Raw genomic sequence first — 12,534 nt, 5'->3', positions numbered from 1 at the left:
GTGCGCATTAATTTGGATGGGTTAAATGGCCTAATGGTTAGAGAGTTGAACTTGTAACCCAAAGGTCGTGGGTTTGAGTCTCAGTACCGGCAGGAAATTTAAGAGTGAATGAACAGCGCTCTCTTCCACTCTCATTACCCACAACTGAGGTGCCCTTGAGCAAGGCACCTAACCAATCGCTCCCTGGGCGCTGCAGAAAAAAAATGCCTGCCCACTGTTCCAGGTGTGTGTTCACAGTGTGTGTATGTTCAATACTCACTGCTGTGTATGTGCACTTGGGTGGTTGAAATGCAAAGCACAAATTCCGAGTATGGGACACTACCCCTCCTTCCATACTTGGCTACACGTCACGTCACTTTCATTATTGGAGTTTTTTATTTTATCAAGAAAGCACTATTTCAGTTTTCTACTTCAAAATGTCATGTTTAATTCAATGTGCTACTTGTCATTTATTTGTAATTATTTGTGAAATTTACAAGCAATTTCTGAGTGAAAATTGTTTTAAAGTAAATCCTCTCCTTTTTTTTTTCTAGTGTAGGACAGGGGTGTAGAAGCAACTGATTGTAAGCACCAAGGATGAGTCATGATGAGTGACTATTCAACTAGTTTTCATATTTTTTAGCAGTAGTGCTGTAATTAGCATGTCAAAAGATAGATTTAAATGGTTAGTTAAAATGAAAAAAATAATGACAGATTTTTCATTTATTACTCACCTTCATGTCGTTCCACACCTGTAAGACCTTCGTTCATCTTCAGAACACAAATTAAGATATTTTTGATAAAATCCGATGGCTCAGTAAGGCCTCCATTGACAGCAAGATAATTAACTCTTTCAAATGCCCAGAAAGTTACTAAAGACATATTTAAAACAGCTCATGTGACTACAGTGGTTCCACCTTAATGTTATGAAGTGACAAGAATTCTTTTTGTGCGCTAAAAAAAACAAAATAACCACTTTATTCAACAATATCTAGTGATGGGTGGTTTCAAAACACTGCTTCATGAAGCTTTGAAGCTTTACAAATCTTTTGTTTCAAATCAGTGGTTCGGAGCATGTATCAAACTGTCAAAGTCATGTGATTTTAGTAAACGAGGCTTCGTTATGTCATAAGTGTTTCAAAACATTTCGAAATTTCAATGGTTCACGTGACTTTTGCAGTTTGATACGCGCTCCGAACCACTGATTCGAAACAAAAGATTCGTAAAGCTTCATGAAGCAGTGTTTTGAAAATCACCCATCACTAGATATTGTTGAATAAAGTCGTTATTTTGTTTTTTTTTTAGCGCACAAAAAGAATTCTTGTCGCTTCATAACATTAAGGTGGAACCACTGTAGTCACATGAACTGTTTTAAATATGTCTTTAGTAACTTTCTGGGCATTTAAAAGAGTTAATTATCACTGAGCCATCGGATTTTATAAAAAATATCTTAATTTGTGTTCTGAAGATGAACAAAGGTCTTATGGGTGTGGAACGACACGAGGGTGAGTAATAAATGACGGAATTTTCATTTTTGGGTGAACTAACCCTTTAACTGTTAGATAATCTGCATAGAAAAAAATTCTCTCTGAAAAGTTGCATAGCTAAATTCATCTCCCTTAAATCACCAACAGCTACAGTCATTCACATTCAGGAATACGTCCTTGGCCACTGTGTCACAATTAATTTCTTGAGTGTCTTGCATCATCAGCATTGTGTTAAGATGGCATGTCAAGTTAAAAATAGTCCAACTTTTATTAAGCGTTGCAAGACGATGTGTTCTATTCCACTTTGTTGCACGTCATCCAGTATTTTCAATGCAAGAATGTGTTCTATGTCCTATGTGTCCAATGCTATAACATAAACACTTTACTTGGACAAATATTTTGTCAATCCAACTGGTTTTTGTAAAGTTGAACTAAAGGCCAAAGTGTACTTAATGCTGACATGATGTAGGATGATGTCTTTTTTTTCTTCCCTATTGTGACGTATATCCAAGCTAAATGGCTTCTTGAGCAAGAAAAAATGTAGGGCGGGACTTTGTCCATCGGGAATTGTTTGGATTGTTGTGGTTTGCTACTGCTGACATTTCATGTGTGTGACGTTGTCCCGTCCTCGAGCAGAAAAAACATCATACGAAAAGAGAAGAAATGTCCTTGCAAGAGGAAAGGGAAGTTATTTTGATTAAAGATTACAAGGGCACATTAATTTAAAAAAATAAAATAAAATGATGTGCATGGATAAATTATTAGTACTAAATACTGCAATATTTCATAAAAACAATAATTGTCCATTTTTATTTCATGCTGACTTTAAGCTTTGACGTGAACTCTAGCAAATGTGCACAGCCGAACACAGCCTTTCAAAGTATACTCCATTTGATAGCGTGCGCGAACACAGGTGCTCAACACGCATGCACTAGAAAGTTTCATCCATGTCCAGTGGCTGCACTATTTCTCTCTAGATGTTTTCACCAATAAAAAACATCTTATCTGTTTAAACTAGAGTTGCAAGTAAGTCTTAATCGCCTCATATATTCTTGTATATATCTTATGTATTGACAGACAAATGAAGCCTGAAGCTTGATGAATCACTGCAGTTCAATTATACAGTAACTGTGCATTAAATTGTATTTTGTACTTTGTTGATTGTGAAAAAACATAGTTTACTGCATCCCTAGTAAGACCACAAGGGATGTAGGGAGGAGGAATGTGTGTGAGTGAAACAGACAGTGAGTGTCTGTCTCTGACTGCTGAGCTCAGCCATGTTCAAGCGTCTCGCACTCTTTCACACACACACACACACACACACACACACACACACACACACACACACACACACACACCTCTCCAATATTCAAGGAAGAAGTTGGGCCAGGCCAAGCGTGAAGACACATGCAGATACACATGCTTTCAGGGAGGAAAGGACGAGAGGGGGAGAAGTCTCAGACCGAGAGTAGAGATTTTGGATCGGCTTTCTTTGGGGTGGAGAATCTTATTTCTGTATGACGTTGAAGTAAAGAGCTGCTCCTGGTTGTCAGCACTCTGATTCTGGGAAATTGTATACATTTGACCCTAAGAGCAATGAGATAAGACAGTTTACAATATCACAGTACAACAGCGTAGACTCGAAAGAGCCGAGTGTTCTCTTCCTGTTCAATATGATCCATTTCAGAGCAATCAATAATTATGCAAGTAAACCACAAACATCGGACAAAAGCCCATCAGACAAATGTCTTTGCATGCCAGCAAATCTCACAGCTGTGGCCAATCTAAATAACCAAAATGTTACTTTTGGATACTTGTACACAACAGTAAACAAAGTTAGTCTGGAAGAGATGCTAAAGTGCATCAATACAAAAACAGCCCTATTGGATTGAACTCTGTCCTAGACAGAAATATTTCAAGTTGTATAAAGTGTATAAACTTTTTAAAAAAAGTTTTTCTCCTAGATATGCAAACTACATAAGGGTCAACTGAGCAGCTAGCTATTGGTATGATACACTGCCTGGCCAAAAAAAAAAAAAAAAGCTGTTTGGATTTTAATAGGCAACTACTTAAGAGTCTATGGATGGATCATTATTACAGTGATTATTATTTTTCTAGCATGTTATATGTTTGGCAACGGTTCTTTTAACCCTGAAAGATGGAGCGTGTAGCTTTTCATTTCTTAAACAACCATGTATTAAGATGTATCATGGCCATATTCCAGGATGACAATGTCTGGATTCATCAGGCTCAAATTGTAAAAATAATTGTTGTGAGGGAGCATGAAGAATCATTTTCACACATGAATTGGCACTGACCTTAACCTCAGTGTAAGTTTTTGGGATGTGCTGGAGGAGACTTTACAGAGTGCTCACCTCTTGCATTGTCAATACAAGATCTTGACCAAAAAAATGATGCACCTCTCGATGGAAATAAATGTTTTTTCCATCAAGAGGTGCATCAATTTTTGCTCAAGATCTTGTATTGACAATCCAACATTCTTTAAAATATCTTCTTTTGTGTTCAACAGAAGAAAGAAACTCATACAGATTTGGAACCACTTGAGGGTGAGTGATTAATGACCAAATTGTCATTTTTGGGTGAACTATCCCTTTAATAAGCTTCAAAGACTGCCATGAATTTGACTGAATAAAAAGTAATCTTCAATGCTTAATATTAAGCTGTTACAGCTACCTTTGCTGCTTTTTTTTTTTTGCTTTTTTTCTTTGAAGTACGGCCTAAGATGGATTTTGACAAGTGGGAGTCATTTGATGTCTTTAAACTGTGCAGGACAAAATACGAACCTTTAAAAGAACACCAATAAAAAACACATCAGTAATAAAAAACGAACAAGGGACCTTAGGGAAGAGTGAGGAATTATTACTTCATTAACTCCAAGCAATAATACCTGATCAAGGTCTGACTGTTTTAACAGACATGCAACACAAAATATAGAAAGGAATGATATGTTATTGTTTAGGCCATGCCCATAGTTACTTGCATTACAGGAGTTAACAATCCATGCCAGTACCAGACAAGGAAATGCAATCCTCATCAGCAGTGGTAGCCAACAGTCCCCTGGGATCATGCCAGATGATGTTCAACAACTGCACACAGCAAACAACCACCTGACCCAAATTTTGCACAATAAGACACGGCTAAATGATATGACTAAAGGGTACTGCTAATATAATACAATTTAAAGTAACGAGATAAGCAATTATCAATGAATGAAGTGAACACACTTTTCTGATTCCTATTTGTATGAAACTTTTCACAACTTTTTCCACATCGGTGGAATTACATCGCCAATGGTCGCCCATATCGCTACCGTTACTCTCACTGAAAATGAATGACTTTTGTTTGCTTTGTCAGACTAACATGAACAAGAGTCACGTGGGTACTTTTAAGATTATGATCGCTTAAAATTGAAATTAAAAATGTGCTTGAAATTCTACAGTAGTGTTAATCTTAATGCTACTAATAAAACACAGACTAAATGGAAGATCAACAAAGACTCTAACATATCAACAATGCAGAACCAGGAAGAGAAAACCTTCCAGCAAAATGCTGAACTGAAAACTAAAGAAATGTTTTCAAACACTTGAAAACCCTGAAGATCAACACAAGATCTGATTGCCGTTTACTTGTGAAAGTACGACGCAGAGAGTGTGGCTAGAATGTGGGTAGTAAAGTACGTGACGGCACCCAAGCTGGTATGTGGAAGGACTAATGATTAACCCATTGCAGCTGTTGGGACAGTGCTTGTTCACAGCAAAATGTGCGGTAATTGGGCATAAATGGCTTCTTTTGGGGTAGACTAGCCAATAGTGGAACAAGTTAATAAAGGAAACAGAAAAAGACAACTGGGCATGTGATAAAGAAGACATGCAAATATAGTGGTGTACAAAAGTCAGAGACCACTAGTGAACTTCTATTTTGTATTAATTTCTTATTTAACAAAAAACAAAATGGGACAAATTCATTCAAATTTTTTATTATATTTTCATCTTATATTATCATCTTATCTTCAACGGAAGTCAGTGTTGTCATTGTTAACTAAAACTTAAAGTTAACTATTTAATTAAGCTGAACAAAATATCTAAAATTAAAGAGGATAAACTTAGTGTTGAAATGCTTCTTTGGCAACTAACTGAAATAATAAGTCTAAGATTAAGTACTAAAATTACAAAAACTAAAACTGGAAAAAAAAAAAAAAAAAAAAAAAAAAGCATTAAAGCTAAATTAGAAAATTAAAAACAAAAACTAATACACATATTAAAAGCACAAAGTTACTAAAACATACTAAAATCAAAAGGAAACTGAAAATATAAAAATAAAAGCTAATTCAAAATATATTATATTATAACAGTATATAAATAATACTATGCATTTAGCAACACTGGAAGAAAAAAGTCAGAAAAAAAATGCTGCAACATTTTAAATATTAAAACTTCTCTTTATTTCAACATTTCTCTTTTACTTATATATATATATATATATATATATATATATATATATGTGTGTGTGTGTGTGTGTGTGTAAAAGTATATATAAGTATATATATATATATATATACTGTATCTAACTGTTAAAATAAAATTTAAAATCATTTTCATTTTGTACTCAGACTTTTGGGCCCAACTGTATGTGCTTCTCCAGTAACAACAGCAGGAATGCTTTCATAAAAAGGATGCCAACATAAGGGAGGTGCCAGACTAGAGATGATAGTGACAATCACCTCCTGTTCTCTTGCTATTACATTACTACACCAGAGGCATCACAATCTTCTGAAAGCGAAAGACAGAAAGTTGTCATTTTCAGCCCCTGAAAACAAGAGCAAAATGCTCAGCACAGGTGGGTCTGAAAGGTGGGGGATAAAAATGAGAGTTTGGTGATCAGTACATCTCCCAGAGATTTGCTACTCATCAAGCAGTAAATCAAAGAGCAGGGAGTGAGCGTTCGGATGTCATTTTTCCCCGTGGCATGGCAAACTCCAAGTGAGTCCCTGACTGATGGGCGACGAGTGACATCAGGCTCATTCACTGTGGAATTATAGCAGCTGATACCCTTTCCAGACCTTCTCATTCATTTCGCCTCTATTCGCAGGCTGCCTGTGCCGCTGGAGGACCCTCAGTAGGGAGCGGTGTAGCGTGATGACTGGGCATTTAATCAGTTTGGGTTGTTTAAGATAACGGCTAAGTTCTTATCTTTCTGCAATAACATACCTGACAGGATGATGATTCTGTTTTCCTACTGCGATGCTGATATGGTGTCCCTAAAGTACACTTTCCTTGATTTCAGATATTTGGCACATTTCTAAACAAAATATAAACTGTTACAAACCACCCAGCAGTCTGTATATTAACCAAACAGAGTCCATATTTGGCGGGCTACTGTGGAACTGTATTGTTTCAGTTTATCCAAATTCCATCATAAACTCCCACTTTTTAATATTAATACACTTCTATAAAATTTAAAACATTACATCCTGAAGAAACACCTAAATGAATCTCTTTATCAATACAATCCTAACATCTCTCAAAAAATTGAGAGAAATAAAGTCATTTTACAAAATGTATTTTTAAACAAATAAAATAATCTACATACAATGTTCTGTCATGAATCTCTAGATGGCGCAGGCTGATAGGTCCTTAACTCAATCTGCTTGCAATCATCATTCTCTATAGGGCACAGCTGATTGGCTCCTGCTCTATCAGTAGCCAGTGAGCTCGCTGCTCAACCTTCAAATACTTGGTCAGCATTTACTGTAGCAGTTCCACCTTCCCCAGCTCGATCTGCATAGATCTGCTATGGGTAATTCATGTATGTTATATTGTACAGCAGCAGCATGTCTTACTTGCTCACAGCAGCAGCGTAGCAGATCTATTCCGATCTGACCAAATCTAGATCTAGACCAAACATATCAACATTGTCATATCCCTTACCATGCCAAACACTCAGAGAGTTGTCATGAGAGTATCAAAAAGTTTGAAAACTTCTGGCTTAAAGAGTTTCCCCAAAATTTAAAATTCTGTCATTTACTCACACTCATGTTGTTCCAAACCCATAAGACTTTCGTTTATCTTTAAAACACAAATAAAGATATTTTTAATGAAATCTGAGAGATTTCTGTCCCTCTATTGAAAGTCTATTCACCCAAAAATCTGATGCTTCAAAAGGTTCATAAAGAGATACAGCACGTTTGAGCTTCCGCGAGAACCAATGAGGTTTGTTCTCATGCGTCAAGCCAGTACAGTTGAACTTCCATTTCACTGTTCACTGATCAATGTTTATATGTGAATAAAAGCTTAAATTAAATCTGTTTATCATATTAAGCGATCGTGTCTCTTCAGAAGACTTGTATTAAACAACTTAATTCATATGGATTGCTTTTATGATCTCTATATAAATGTTATATATATATATATATATATATATATATATAAAGACTTTCAAAGGAGGGACAGAAATCTCTCTGATTTTATTAAAAATATTTTCATTTGTGTTCCAAAGATGAAAAAGTCTTATGGGTTTGGAAGACCATAAGGGTGACAATTTTCATTTTTGGAACAATCCCTTTAAAGCATTACAAAATGAGCCAGAATGTATAACAAAAGAACTGAAAGAACTTTGTGAATGATGAACCTGCTAATACTTAAATAGAGTCAAAATCAGAATAGATTTTGTTGGCTAGTTCTTTCGAGGAATTTAACTCCGCATTCAAATAACATTTTAAATATGCCAAGTATCTACTGCAGCACCCCTTAGGTAGAGTTACAACTTTTAAGTTTAAAAAAAAAAACTTGCTAAAACAATGTGTGCAGGGGAGTAGCAAGCAGCAAACTTGATGTCCAAAACGGTCTGTATGTGTTTGTGAATATGTTCAAGGATGAGGTGAAAAGGAGAAAAGAGATGCAGTGAGGTCTGATAAGGACAAGGCACTGGGCACGCACTGTGATCCTTCAGATCTACACTTCATGCCATCCGCCGCTGATGGGGCCTGTGTGGCATGCTGGCATGAAACAAAGCACATTAACATCAGCAGAGAATGTTATTATTTTTCTTCACAGTGTGAATTTCAATGCCTCAGAATGCCATTGTTTTACGGAGACAAATCTTTCATGTCCTCCATTTTGCATGTGAAAGAAATGTAAATGGAGCAGTTAAGCCACAGAAAACTTCAAGATGAAATTCAGCCAACAGCTCATTAGTCTGACGGTTATAGCGCACCACAGGTGCTGCGGTGTCCTGGCTAACGAGGTAAGCAATGGTCATTAAAGATTCTCGCACACTTACTGGCGACACACGGCCGTTAACCTTGGCAACCTCTGTGGATTTGAAGAGAGTTTGACGACGAAAGTTACAAATGTTTTTTTGACCTTGCCATGCTCTTTTCTAATGAAACCATTACAAGGAAGATACACAATTAGACTTCTGTTTCTTTAGAAATAAAGTTAAATTCAACATAATAAGGCCATCTATGAGAATTATGAGGGATAGTTCACCCAAAAAATGAATATTCTTTCATTATTCACTCATGTTTATGTCATTTTTATTGTGGAAGTAGAACATTATCCAGGTATTTTTTGCCGTTTTATGAATACTGTGTATTCAAACATACTGCTCACTTGACATACTATTTTTTGCATACTATATAGAATGCAAAAAGCATGCATACTATATAGAGGGGAAGTAGGCATATTGAAATGTGGGGAGTCAATTTTGAATCAGTTCTTTTCAACAAATCAGTTAATAAGGTTCGCAAATCAGACTGAAAGATTCATTCATGAATCAGACTGGTTGCCACAGAGCATCAAAATATGCATACTTGGGAAAAAAAAAACAGTGTGTGAAAAGAATTGCATGTCTGACTTCACAGAAGGCAAAAAGTACTTGGATGACCTACTACTTCCATCGAGATTATGAAATGCGCATCCAATGGACAATTTACTATACCATGAAGCCACGACTGGGGAGGATTTGTGAATGGTAGTGAGGCGACACAACTGACGCTGGTAGGTCAAATGTTGTACATCCGTATTACATTCATACGACATACAACATACTTTTTTAATGGTAATGAAGTAATTACTTATTCAAAATATGAACCTACTAGTATATGATTTGTAACTGACTTGTTCACAATCTTGGTCATTATGCGTTTTTTTTTTTTTTTTTTTTTTAATGGAAAACAATCATATAAAGACTTACATAAATTCTTTTCTAGTCCACAGGGGGAAAAATAACAGCATATAAGTCAGGAATGACATAGGAGAGTAAATAAACTGTCAATTTTTGGGTGAACTCTAAATGTTATACATTTTCACATCACATCAGCTAGCAACACATTGTCACTTGCCAAAAAGTCACTTCCAAATTGCAAACAAGTATTCAGAATGAAAATGAAACTGAAAAATGGTCTAACATAATGCACTGCATAAAGTGCCATACAGAGACAATGAGTAATTTAGTCTATCTAGTCCATTTAAGAAAGACTGAAGTTGATTTTTCTTTGTAAAAAGATTCTTAAATGCAGGCTGCAGTGTAACTCCAAATTAGTGGGCTAAAAGCAAACATTTTTTCCTGTGTATCAGAAAAACAAACAGTCTCTCTTTACAAAAGGTATTGCTTATGATATACTCAAACAATTGTAACATTGTGGTAAATTAAAAAAAAGGAAAAAGGCCCACACCATTCCTCCCTTCACATTCTGCTCAAGCACTGTTGCCGCTTAGTTCAAGCAATAACACGTCTCATTCACAGAGTTCTCCGCTTTGTGCTGATACACTCAAAAATAATATCATTAAGCTCTCCCTCCTCACCACCACACTATGCATTAAAAGACACTGGCTCTAGCCAAGTGTGTCTGAGACAAACAAAGCCAAGTTTTTCATGTTACTTGAGATGATGGAAACTGTTTGCATCACATTAGAGAGTTGACTTGATTCCAAACAAACCAGCCTGAATCAAATATATAGTCGCTAACATCAGTGCATAATGCATATGAAATGCTTTTCAAACGCATAATAACAGTGACACCAGCAAAATTATTATTTGAATGGTTTAGACCTAAGACATGTCTCTCACAGAGTATCTAATGTGGTTGACAACCATATAATCACAATATGAAATAGACCATAACAAAAATGTGTAGTAAATATGATACATTTTCAAAGCAAACATCCCAGACTATTAACACTACTTTTCAAAACAATGTTGATGTTAAAGTTGCAATGAAACTGAAGTAGCAACAGATCTTTTCTTCCGTATGGTTATGTATATCCAAGAGTAACGGATTATATATATATATATATATATATATATATATTTTTTTTTTTTTAAATGTGTGTGTGGGGGGGGGGGGGGGGGGTGTATTATTGTTGACTGGATTTTGAGATGTGGATGTTGAAATCAAAAGTGGAGGAAGACCAACGTGAGCTTGGAAGGGCGGAGTTTAAGCAGACTTAATGAGTGGAAAAGTCCCACATACGTCAACTCATTTGTCATTTTCACTGGAAGGTCCAGTTATGACATTTTGTTTCAATATTATGAGGTAAAAATATTTTTAAAAAATAAAACATATGCACAAATGAATTGTTCACAATGAGATCCATACATGCATTTAGAAAATAGACCGGGTGAATTTTCGTTTCATGCCAACTTTAAGCTCCAAAAAGGATTTTTAAAAAGTAGTGACTGAACTAGACAACCAGATCAGTGAACTAATTGTTCTGAAACAGATCTTTTCAATGAGACTCTTTTCAGAGATTTTCAGTAAACAATATCTTAAATTTTCGACTGTTCCTTAAAGCTATTGGGGGGGGAAATGAGCTTTTTAAGGTATAGTTCTTCTAAAATGACTATTAAAAATGACTAGTAAAAATTTACTGACCCTAATGTTACAAAACTGTATGACTTCATGCCTTCCAAAAGGATATGTTGAGGCACAGCCTCATTTTCACTGTATGAAAAAAGATGCTATGGAAGTGGATGGTAACAGAAAGTGGAAATCTCCTTTTGTGTTCCACGGAAGTCATGTGAGTTTGGAACAACGTGAAGATGAATAATAACAATCTTCATTTTAGGAGTGAACTATCCCTTTAAGTACAATTTCTCTATGAGAGCAAATGTCCAGTGCTCCCTGTAGCCTACCCCACACACGGGGGACTCCGTCTATGTTCTGTCATTTCCAAGAATTAGGAAAGAGCGTCAGATTCCTGCGTTGTGTGGTTTGCCATGTTACTCTAATGTAGCAAAACGTTATTCTTGGCTGACCGTCGGGACAAAACCATAGGCTGAAATGTGAGTTCGCGCTACATTTCTCAACTTGTTTGAATAATCAAGACAGCTGATTTGACTCATATTGTGCCGCATCGTTTACAGAAAGTCAATCTTCATATTTAACGTATGAAAAGTGTAACAGCTTCTACGAATGTCACTCAAAACGCCACGTCTAAGTTTTACTAACAGACTTCATAAAATGTTATTCGTGTCGAATCAAGACATAAAAGAAAAATATTTAGTAAATATGCTTACTAACTAACCAAAAATCAATCTCTTTTATCGACTAAGACATACATGTAGAAACATAAAAACATTTACACGCTAGACCATACCTGACACAGCTGTTGGCGTTGCTGTAGCCATTTACTCTCCAGGGCAGCATGCCGTGGTCCGCATCCCATCGCTTGTCAAACGGAATCGCTGCTGACGCCTTTCTCTGCGTTATTTGGACGCTCGCGAGCCAACAGGGCTTCCCCTCCTGCTTGTCAAACTGAAAGCGCAATCATGCGTTCAGCTGATCAGCGCAACAACAACAGCCACGGTGTCGCGCAACGCAAACAGTTCACACCGAACCACCCTGCACGCGACACCCTGGGGGCCCCGCCCCCTTCCCATGCTCTCGCAGTTCTCAGGGTGATTAATAATCATGAGATAGTATCCTCCCGCGACGCCTATTGGCCGAAGAAGTACCTTAATTTTTAGCTCCCTCCTCACTGTCAGCTACAGCGAGGTGACGTCATGGAACATTCCAAAAATTCCTTGTCCCGGTATTCTTCATTTC

The 12,534-nt window shown here is 36.5% G+C and overlaps 1 protein-coding gene across 1 annotated transcript in view; it reads right to left on the bottom strand.

The window, feature by feature from the left end:
- LOC127496640 (transcription factor HIVEP3) overlaps positions 1-12,457 on the bottom strand; it is a 75,785-nt gene extending 63,328 nt beyond the window's left edge. The window contains 1 exon segment of the mRNA XM_051864277.1: positions 12,086-12,457. The gene's annotated coding sequence lies outside the window, so the exon portion shown is untranslated.
- Positions 12,458-12,534: the final 77 nt, after the last annotated feature.

This window comes from Ctenopharyngodon idella, chromosome 16, assembly GCF_019924925.1.
Source record: "Ctenopharyngodon idella isolate HZGC_01 chromosome 16, HZGC01, whole genome shotgun sequence".
NCBI classification, from domain to species: Eukaryota; Metazoa; Chordata; class Actinopteri; order Cypriniformes; family Xenocyprididae; genus Ctenopharyngodon; species Ctenopharyngodon idella.
This window is presented reverse-complemented; position numbering and strand designations above follow the sequence as displayed.